At 38.6% G+C, this 11,305-nt stretch overlaps 1 long non-coding RNA gene across 1 annotated transcript; it reads left to right on the top strand.

Moving 5' to 3' along the window:
* The first annotated feature begins 2,119 nt into the window (after positions 1–2,119).
* Positions 2,120–9,002, top strand: LOC129145971 (uncharacterized). Its single transcript, XR_008552231.1, has 4 exons — positions 2,120–2,157; positions 3,647–3,840; positions 5,463–5,745; positions 8,077–9,002. It is a non-coding gene; the product is annotated as an uncharacterized LOC129145971 (long non-coding RNA).
* The last annotated feature ends 2,303 nt before the right edge of the window (positions 9,003–11,305 follow it).

The raw sequence follows: 11,305 nt of genomic DNA, 5'->3' as shown, positions 1-11,305 counted from the left end.
TCTTCTTAGGCAAACAGAGGACTTTCTCCATTTCAGAATTTTCTCTTGAAAAACATTTATGGTATGATTGCTATGTGCCAAATCCAGCTGGAGGAGGTTCCCTCAAGGAGTTGATAATTGAATGGGTAAAAAAACAGAACACATGAATAAGTAATGGGAATGTAAATTACTCAGCAGAATTGAACACAGGGTGTTGTGGTCCATTTATCACCAGACTGTGGCATTGGAGAAAGGCAGATGGCCAGATCATAGAAAGGAAAAAAAATCTCACACTGTGTGCTGGTGAGTTGCCACTTTGGCTGGCTCTGGACATACCATTTTAAGAGGGACACCTGGAGAATAAGGTAATTGTAGTAGTAAAACAAGCTGGTGCTGGCGATCTTTCCCAGAAAAATGATAAGGAAGGACTATTGATATATCAGGCAGAAAATAGTGAGTGCATCATGGGACACAACATATGAAAAGTGTGGATTCTTTTTCTAGTGTTTGCCAGCAAAACTGGATGGAAATAATGAGGAAGCAGTTTGGAGAGCATTATGAGAATGTAATAAGTCATGTATGTTACTTAGAGTAGAATAGGCTATATTTTGAGGTAGAGAACATTTGACCACTGAAAGCATTCAAGTAATTTTTGGATAACCACATGTAATGGTTGTTAACCAAGAGATTCCTACATGGTGAACACTTGAGAATTATTTACTACTCTAATGCTCTGTGAATACTAAAGTCTAAGACAGAGTTAAAATAGAATTATATTTCATCAAAAATATTTAAGAGTACATCTCTTTTGAAAAAAGCATACAGATGTCATTTTGTCCCTAATAAACCGGATGGATTTAGACCAAATCCAGCCTAACTACTTACCACAAGATGTCACTTCTTACAAGTACATCTTCAACCCTGCTAAATTTTAATTATAACCTTCTTGAAATTCTCTCTCATAGAATTATTTTTTTCCTTTATAACATTAGCACAACTTATAACCATACCTCTGCCACTTAAATTTCAAAAAAGCATGAAGCACTGAATTATTCACCACTGCATACCTACGACTCAGTGTTGGTGACAATAGTAGCATGTCAGAGACAATCATACAGTTGCTGAAATGAATTAAGCAATGTAAGTTTCTATACCTTGGTTCCAAGTTTTCCTACAAAGTGGAATTAAAAATGTTTGCCCTCAGATGTGCTGAAATATGTGTATGTACTTAGTAATAACATGATAAATGTTTAAATTTGTATTGTGTATGCATATTATAAAATTTAAATGTATCTATCTAAATGTTAGCTTCTACATGGTTGAGCACATAGAAAGTGTGCCATAGCATGAAAATTATAATTGGCTAATTGTTATTGTGACTCCCCTACCAACCACAACCATCAATATTAAGGATCTAGAATGTGTTAAAGAACTTTAGCTGACGGGAATTCAAGATGTGAACTCTGGTTCTGACACTCACGGTTCTATAAATCCAGTTGGGGATCCAAAATGCGCAGGTAAAGGTAACAGTATCAGACACAGAGATTTCTTTAAGCATTTAATAGTGTATTGGGTATGGGAAATGCAAAGGTGGATTCTATTTGGAATCTGTCATCACATAAAACAGAGTCTGGTACATAGGATGCACTGGCAAAATACTTATAAGATTGTGAGAAAAGATTAAGAAAGAGAGCAAGGAAAGAGTAAACTAAGTCCACAATATTTAAGTCTGTCTGGGAAAACCAAGGCAAGAAAAGGAACTCAGATCAAGGACTTACAGGAGATAGGACTAAAGTTCTGAACATGATAATATAGATGAATGTACCCATTTCTACTATAATGAAACCTCCAGACTAGTTGGTAAGTCATGGTAACCCCATGCCTCATCCCAGAATTTAGCACCTTTCCCACCTAGTCTCTCTTGGGAAGTCATATCCCAATAAACCAGCTATTAAGGGGTTAATTCCTGAAGCTGCAGGAGTCCTTGAGAACCTTGTTTGTGTAGCAAGCCTAATTGGTCTTTGCCAGAGCATTATCTCTTCTTAAATATTTTAATTGTGAACCACTCCCCAGAGAATCTGGGAGCTGGGGCTCAGGGAGGAGGAAGAGAAAGTAGGAGGAAGAAAGGAACAACATAAAAGTAAAAGACCAGGCGGTTTGAAATTACTGGAATTCAAGGTGAGCGGGAAGGAAGGAATGGATGAGTGGACCTAGGTGATGAAGGACAAATATTATACAAACAGGGCCCTGTCAATAGACTAAAGGAATTGAAATCTATCACTCTCTGGTTTTGTGGCAAAGGACAAATCATTTGTGCACATTAAGTCTCAAATTATCGCCTATAGAATGGGTATAATGAAAACGTCTTACCTCAGGTAGTTGTGAATATTGCATTATCCATGACAAATGCTAAGCACAGAACCTGGCAAAAAGAATGCTACTATTATCATTGAGTGGCACTATTCGTAATGCTTTGCATGCACCATATTATCCATCTCTCAACATTTCCGTGATTGAAAAAGATGGCAACTCCCAGGTCATGAAACATAAGATGGAGTCTACCATTAGGACAGGTGGGCACTTCACTCTGAGTTTACGCTGATGCTATTTGGCCCACTGTCACTCTGAAAGTCAGAGGTGGATAAGCTAGATTGACTCAGCTTTGCTGCTGTAACAACACAGGCGGTTTCAATGTCCCAGTCTGATACTTTCAAAGCCATCTGGTATATAATAAAATTGCATCACTCTGAATTCCATAAGAGCACTCTAAACAAGAGAGGCACCACAGCCAGCAAGGCATGAATAGAGCTCAAAATACATACTGAAACAGTGAACAGAAAGGAGAATTAGCCTTTAAAAAAGTATCTATGAAAATATAATGTAACCCTAAAAATCATCTCTTTTTTATGATATCTTGTTTATTGTTCAAAAAATATGGGAAAAAAACAATCCATAAGTACAGAAAACAGATTGGTGTTTGCTGGAACTGTGGGGAGGGGAGAGTGGGTAAAAGGGGTCAAAAAGTACCAACTTCCAGTTATAAAATGAGTAAATTCTAAGCTATTTTCTGTGTTACAGTTTGGCCTTAATTTTGTTACCTTTAATATAAAGGTGTCAAATGCTAATTTCAAAATTAAAAGTAAGTGCAACAGTGGGCAGAGAAAAGAGTATCATGTCTAGGTTAGTATGCACAAGGAAAACTTCCTAGAGATAGAGAAAAGAGCAGAGAGGGACTTTGGGTCACTACATTTCCTGGAAACCTTGTTTTGCTTTTTAACTTCACCTTTTCAGCTAGCTGTATCGTGTAACTCTTCAAGAAGTTTTTCTTTAAAACCCAGTGATTAATTCATTTGATTTCCTAGATTGCCATCTCTCTGAATCAATCAGATTAAATATTGTTCTCAGAAGATGGTGGTGATATCCAAAGAGAATCAGTCTTCCAAGTGGACCTGCATTCAGAGATAACCAAGTTCAAGGCTTTTGTGGGTATTAGGATCAGGTTAATCTAAAATATAATCAAATTCCAATCCTCAAAAATAAACTTTTTACTTCTGGGAGATAGATTTTATTTAACCTTCAAAAAACTTACTTGACTTTCTTCCTTGTTTATTTTTTATTTTTTATACTGGTTAGGAGTAATGATCTGCCTTTTATTCTATTTTGGAAGGTGTTCTTGGCTCCCACTAACAGTGGTGGAAGAAGTCAGTCATCACTCAGCAGTGGAAAGTGCATGATCAGCCTTTGAACCCCCAGGCGCGGTTACTAGGAGGTCTCTCTATTCAAGTATATACTTCACGTCTCATCGAGTCTATGCTTGCTTATGGTCCCGCCTCTCTTTCTACGCTGCCCTGGAAATCTAAGGTATTTTTCTTCCCTGTCCCCTACCATATATTATGACCTTTCTACTTGGGGCAGAATTCCCAGACCACTCACCAAATAAAGAACCCATTTTTTTTTTTTTGATACCCATCATCTTTACCATGATGACATTACCCAGAATCCTCATACTGCCCCCCAATAAAACCTTTCATTCAGCAATTCCTTGGAAAAGATTTAGCCAGGTCAATCATAAGATGTACCAGTGACACAGTTTGACCAAGATTTGTATATTAAAAGAAATGATAATCAAGAGCATGTGAAATTTAGACATTTAAGAGAGGAGAGGGTATTGTGAAAGAGATATTGTATGTGGAAAATGATATTGATCAGAAAGGAAATTTTGAATGCATACTTGTATTGGATCAAAGAAAAGATGTCATGTTTAGTTAGTAAGGATTTAAAAAAAAGATGAAGTTAGTATATTCGGAAGAAATTCTGACTGTGGAGAGAAACAATTCTGTGCTCACTACAGAAGAGAAAGTAGCAGCAAAAGCTACTTTGCATTTATCTAGCTACCTCATACAGGAATCAGAAACATAGTATGAATCTGAGCAGAGGGGACTGTCCACATCAAGAATGAACTGTGTATTTTCACTGATGAAAGTGGTCTGAAAGTGAGAAAATCAGGTGAAAGGAAGGAAGCAGAATCCCGAGGGGCTGTTACATACCAAGAGGTGACCATGGGATTTAGCCATTAGCTTTCAACAGACAATTTTCTCCACATTTTGCTTCTTTTCTGCTCTTGTGTCCTTCATCTAGTCAAGTGACCCCTTTTGATGGGGAACAGGCTCTCATTAGCATTTCCTTTGCAACTCTGTACATGTAGATGTTGGTTTCTAACAGACTAGTATCTGAGCAACTTGTGGCTTTGCCATGGCATAGCCATATGCTCACCAAAGTTGCCTAATCTAGTTGGACCTCATCTATAAATCAGGGGTTGGGCTAAGGTAATAAAGAGAGCTGAGAATTTCTTTAATATAGGATCTACATGGTGTTTCAGACATAAGATTCTGCTGTTTAGAAAGTAGAGTGGGGAACAGAAAGGCAGACTGACCAAAATACACTGCTGAGGGGAGCAGCGGGTGAGATAGGAGAGATCTGCTGCATCATGTGGGCATCTCCCTGGCCAGGGATCGAACTCATGCTGCAGTAGCAGCGAATAACTTCATAGGTTGCATCTCAAAGCCCCTGCACCACCAGGGAGGCCCTGGTAACCATTTTATATAGTACTTAAGGTTGCCAGGCAACTTTCTATCTTTAAAACAGTTGAAACCCCAAGATCTGGCACAATGGTTACAAACCCTTAAGTAGTTCAAGTAGTATTACTGCTTTGACTGAAATTGTCTTTGGCCTTAAGAATTTCTGGTTTATTGGAGATAAGCCCATAAGCCCAATACAATAGTTAAGAGCTGGGTTAGGAAACCACTGTTTCTGAGGCAGCAGGCTTATCCCTTAGACCAAACTTCTTGAGTCTTGGGGCATCGGGTAGAGTGTTTATAAGGGTATTTTGAGAGGAAGCTGAGTTTTGGCTGGTCAGTGTGACAATTCAGGTCCCCACTGTTATCTTTAGCTGTTTTTGTTTGTTTTTTTCCCCCAATCTCTAGGTTACTGAGCTGGAGCAGTTTGGAGGCAGAATGATTGGTGATCTGGAAAGTAACTCTCAGTGATCTCTGTGATTCATATGTCAACAAAAAGCTCGGAGCAGAATGTTGGAGGTTTGCTTAAGGCCTTTTAGGGGAGTTAATACATTAATGATCTAAGGGACACAACTGAGCATTCTAAAGGCTACATTCTAAATGGCTAACTGCAGCAACGGACTTTTCCCCATTTATATTTTGTTTTTGGACTTCAATTTCACTTCATACTAGCAAGCAGTAAAACTAACTGGTAACTTCTTTATTTTTTATTTATTTTTTTAAAGCTTTATTTATTTATGCCTACAAGAACTGGGGTATAGGCCAGAGGTGCAGGGGGTGAGAAGACTCACCAGAGACAGAGTGGTAAACAGAACAGGCAGATCAACTGAAATACACTGCTGAGGGGAGCAGCGGGTGAGACAGGAGAGGTCTGCTGCACCACGTGGGCATCTACTTGGCCGGGGATCGAACTCATGCTGCAGTAGCAGCGAATAACTTCATAGGGTGTGTCTCAAAGCCCCTGTACTACCAGGAAGGCCCTGGTAACCTTTTTATATAGTACTTAAGGTTGCCAGGCAACTTTCTAGGTACCAGATATACAGGATATTATTCAATTCTCTTAGAAACCCTACAAAATAGGTGTTACTATGTTCCTATTTTATAGATGATGAAAGTGAGACACAGACTAGTTAGGTAGTTTGCCCAAGATTATCCTACTATGAAGAGATGAGGCTAGACTTTGAAGCCAGCAATTCACATCTTTGTGAGTCAGTGAGTATGACACAACAGTGGTATCGTTTAGTTTTAAATTGCTATTATTTCAAGGCTAGAAAAATTTCTCCTGGATATCAGTTCCCTGCAGATCAGGCTATTGAGTTGTCAGAGTAAATTCCCAAAAGACACTAGAGAGAATCTGGATTTCCAGTTAATTAGGAATTGTCACTATATGGGAAATGAATGAAAAGGATTCTGGTAAATTCCATTTAATTTCTCTTGATCTTGTAAGTAACTTGACATGGAAAGAGCTCACAGAAAAGTCTTCTTTCACAAATCAATGACACACTGTATTCATTAATGCTTTTAGCCTTCGCAAGCCCCATTCCTCACAAAGATGAAAACTGAGTCCAGAAGACTGCAGTAAGTGATTTATTCAAACTCCAAGTAAATAATATCAGGGAAGGATTAAAACGTGTTTCCTGACTTCAGACTAAGGATTTTTATATGAGACCACATCGTTCCTATATTTCTTTCTCTGTCTAGCTCACCTCACTTGCATGCCTGGAAGTTAACAGGTGATTGGCCAGGAGCTGACTGACTCTCAGTTGATCCACCCTGGATCTCTGCCATGTAGATTCCCATTTTCGAGCAAGGAAGCATGAGTAGACTGATCCTAGGATTTTAAGTATAGCAGAAGAACAATCCCTAATGTGCAAGATGTTTTAATCCTCTTTCTGCATCATATTTACTAATGTCCCTGGACTAAATCAAGTCACATTCCCATTTTAAGGAGAAATGAAATAAACTCTAACTATTGATGAATGTGTAGGAATTAAAAGGAATCTGCCACACAGTCTAAATTTTAATGTCTTTATATGAATAATGGAGATGCCAATGTTCATTCCTGTGAGGAGCAAATGCCATGAGAGGTGCCAATTGTCTAGTATGGTGATTCAACTTAGAATTCACTCAGTAGACATCCTTGTCTTTTAAGTTCAAATGTAAGTACTATAGTTGTTAATAAAATGCAAGGAACATTCTTTATTACTTGAGTTCCAGTAGGGACCTACTTTAAACAGTCCAGGGGCAAAAAAAAAAAAAAAAAAAAAAAAAAAAGGTCTACAAATACAGACATTAAATTGTGTCACGGGAAGTTAAAAAAAAAAATCCTTTGCTTTGTGACGATGAAAATTACCTTTGGATTTATTGGTTTCATTTGGATAATATTTCTGGTTGAACTCATAAAGCTCACATTTTCATTGAAGTTAATTTATCGGAGTTATGGACAGTCATATCTGACTGCTTTATAAATGGTATAGAAGATATCAATCATTTGGTCTTGTGGTAAAATCAAAGATGGCTGCTACTTTTCTCTATATTCAGACTCTTTTAATATGATTTTCCAGTTCATCCTACCAAGACAGAAAGAGCTTATTTCCCTACCCCTTGAATCTGAGTGACCTTATGACTTGCTTTGGTTTATATGATGCAACAGAAGCAACATTGTTTGAGTCAGAGCTCAGATCCCAAAAAGACTTGCATATTATTGTTCTTGGAATGCTGTGATTTCCATGTGAACAAGCCCAAATGCACCTGCTGGAGGATAGGAAGACATATGGAAAAGAAGCAAAGCTTACCAACTAATTGTCAGCCAGCCCCTGGCCTGCCAGTCACAAGACATGTGAGACCATTTTAGATCAGTCAAGCTTCAGTTCAAAACAGACACACAAGGAAGAACAACCAAGATCAGCCTAAACATCTAGAAGAATTGCCAAAGCAACTAAGTTTTGGGCTGTTTTGTTACATAGCAGACTCTAGCTGACATAGAACTGATGGCTGCAACCCTCTGTATTCTCTTTGGCAGGCTTCATGAGTAACCTGACACCACGTGAGAATCAGATGATCCCATCTGGCTTGGTAGATATAGAATTAGAAACTTTGCTAGAAAATTCTGCCATCTTTCTGTCACCGACACAAGAATTTTGACCCAATATCCTCATTTTCATGTGCATATACACATGTGCTCAGTAAGCAGATACTTACCATTGGTGAACATATCACAAAACGTTTCTCTGTAGCATAAAGGAGATGAAATAAATTTCAGTCAGATAATTCTGACTCTTAGATTATTAGCTATGTGTTCTGATAAAAAAATATTCAACCTATTTGAGACTCAGTTTGTTTGAACTGCAAAATAAAATGGGAATTTTTTTTTGTTTTCTCCAAATTGAACTTCAACTTGGGTTACTATATTAAAAGCCAGTATTTGCATGGCCATCATCAAGTAAGTTTCAGCTACCTTGACGAGGAAATATGGAGCAGTCCAGAGACTACATGGAGAGGGAGAAGGCCCAGTACATCTCAGCCTTTCAGATATCTCCACTGAGGTACCATGCAATTGGACTGAGGTTACCCTAAACCCTTCATACAAGTCCAGCCACCTGATAAATACCAAGAGTGACCCCAGGCGACATCACAAGGAACAGAAAAATTATCCAGAGTTACCCTGCTTGAATTCCTGATGACAGAGTCATCAGATATAATAAGACAGCTATTGTTTTGAGTCAGTCAGCTCTGGGGTAGTTAAGAACAATTTGCACACGGCAGGCACTCAAGACTCAGGGTGACTGGCACCGAGGGGTTTCCTGGGGGGCAAGACTTCCAGTGTTCGAAACAGGAAAGTCACTCTTAATACACACTGGAAGTCATTGTTATTTTATACTAAAGCAGAAATGAACAATGAGGTGTTGACTTCATTTCTAGCAAAACTACCCTAAAGCCATCAAAGAATTGCATACCTTCCTAGGTGGTGGGAAACATATTTTGATGGAAACGCTGCTTGATACTGTATTTTACAGAAGACAAGCTGGTGAAAATCAGTTCTAGTTGATTTTTCTTCTCTACAAGGCATAGGTTTTTATTTAAGAAATGCTTTCTTTAAAACCCTCATACACAAAAAAGAAAATAGCACTATGATCCCCAATGATGTTTCAAACTTAAGCTCCAACAAAGGCATTTTTACTGGACCTTTGTAATAACTTTAATTATCAGAGCAACTTATAGATAAAGCTCATATCTTGCTAAAATTCGTATCTTGTGACTGTTATTTGAGCAAGACTTTAAAATTGTATATAAATTCTGTGGTCTAGGCCTGAGCTTGAATGTGCAACAGCTGTCTTTCAATGTCAAAAAAAAAAAAATCCCTCTTGGAATTACTATTTTCCTATTCAGTTCTATTATTTCAAATTACATGTTTCTGACATGTGTAATTACAAACATCCTACATTTTTTTTCTCTATTACTTTGTGGAAGTATTTCGCACTGCCTCAGAAAGCCCTGCCACCTTGCTGTTAGGTCCGGTGCTCAAGAGTACAGTGCACCCTCATGTCTCCACAGCGATTGTGTGCTTGCTCTTAGCTTGACCTCAGCCCTTTTCTCCGCCTGTGGATACTTTTCGAAAAGCCACAAAAAAGGGTGCAGGAGTTTTGACTGAGGAGCCCCTACTGTGGATGAATTGCGTGGTGGGAGTTATGGGGGTCAAGCTGGCATCTCTGGCTTCTCGAGTCCAGCTCTGCATGTAGGTATCACCCAGCATTCCCAGGAAACAGGTGGCCCAGCTTGCCTGACCCAGGGGGAGTCTGGCGAAACTGAAATGGCAGTTGCTAAAGAATTGCTTGCTTTCCCACCTGAATTCCCCACCCTCAGCTGGTAGGGTTTAGGGTGGGTATGTATTTCATTTTGTCAAAAAGAGATCAGTTCCTGTGCTGAAAGGCAAGCCTGGGGCAGCATTTGACAGAGTTGTGGACACTGGGAGGGACAATTACTGTGTAAGTGGTTCTCACGCTGGGTCTGGCATTGGGTGCCAGCTCACACATTAACTCCTTTGACAGTATTTTTGCCAGTTTACTCAGCATTCTCAAGGGATGGCTTTGTCGATTGTTTCCCTGGCTGCTATTTTGACAGTCGATAGCCCCTTGATGCCAGCTTAGACTGTCTAATAAGAAAGAAGCCAACGTGAAATTTTAAACCCAATAACTGCTGGTTGTGGGCTGGGGTGACTCCAGCTCTCTTCTCTCCCCTTTACCCCTCTTCTGAATGGTAATGAGTTTTTATCAAATGGCAGGACTTTCCTGATACTCCCAGGATCTGGGAGGGGGATCATACCCTAGCATGGGTGGCTCAAAAGCAGGGAAATATCCAAACTTTCAACAGAAACTGACAAAGGTTAATGTTAGCAGATATAATTTTATGGTAATAAGATGAATCCAGAAAACTCCATTTGGGATATTCTCTCTGTCAGTTTCCAATGAGTAGCATGATAAACTGGCCAGGAATCAAGCTCTGACTTAAACAACATAGTATGGGTTTATGAACAGAACTTGCATCCTATAGCCACATCAGTGAGACACACAGACGTCACAGCTCCCTCCATGTTATTTGTAAATTGTTGCAAAAGAAAGGAACAGAAATAGGAAGCACCTTCTTCTATAAAGCCCTTAGTGAGACATGCATCTAAGCATTTCCACAAAAGCACATCTTGTCATCCCTCTAGTGCCCACAATCAAGCTCTTTCTTGAGAACAGATGTACAGTTTGAAACTAGTTACCTTGATACTGTCACGGTTTTCTAGATTGCTTATATTGCAAGATCACAGTCCAACTTATAATGTTAACCCATTATATGTATTTCCATTTTAACTGCCACACTAAACACCATTTTTATATTTTACCAATTGAAAGAAAACTTGGAAGAAACAATATTTAAATTTTTTAGTTGACACTTTTACTTAAAAAAGGAAAAAGTTTTTACCAAAAAATGTTTTAGCCATTTCAAAATCAAGTGTGGTGATTTTCCATGCCTTATTTAATAACATAATAGCTTAAAGGATTAACATGTTCTATGGAACTGTTTAGTTTAGGATGTTAATGCAAATTAAGGTGGGTATTTTTATATGTGATCATCAAATATTTTAGGGCCTTTAACAGTCTTCTGTTTCAATTAATAACAATAGTTATTTACACGTAATCCCAATGCCCTATTTGTGACTCTGATAAATGCAAAAACAACAGCAAAGTGGGAGTGTGGAGGTGACT

Source organism: Talpa occidentalis, unplaced genomic scaffold, assembly GCF_014898055.3.
Source record: "Talpa occidentalis isolate TD23 unplaced genomic scaffold, MPIMG_talOcc4v2.1 talOcc4.10, whole genome shotgun sequence".
NCBI lineage: Eukaryota > Metazoa > Chordata > Mammalia > Eulipotyphla > Talpidae > Talpa > Talpa occidentalis.
The sequence above is the reverse complement of the archived record's forward strand: the minus strand, read 5'-3'. Positions and strand labels throughout refer to the sequence as shown.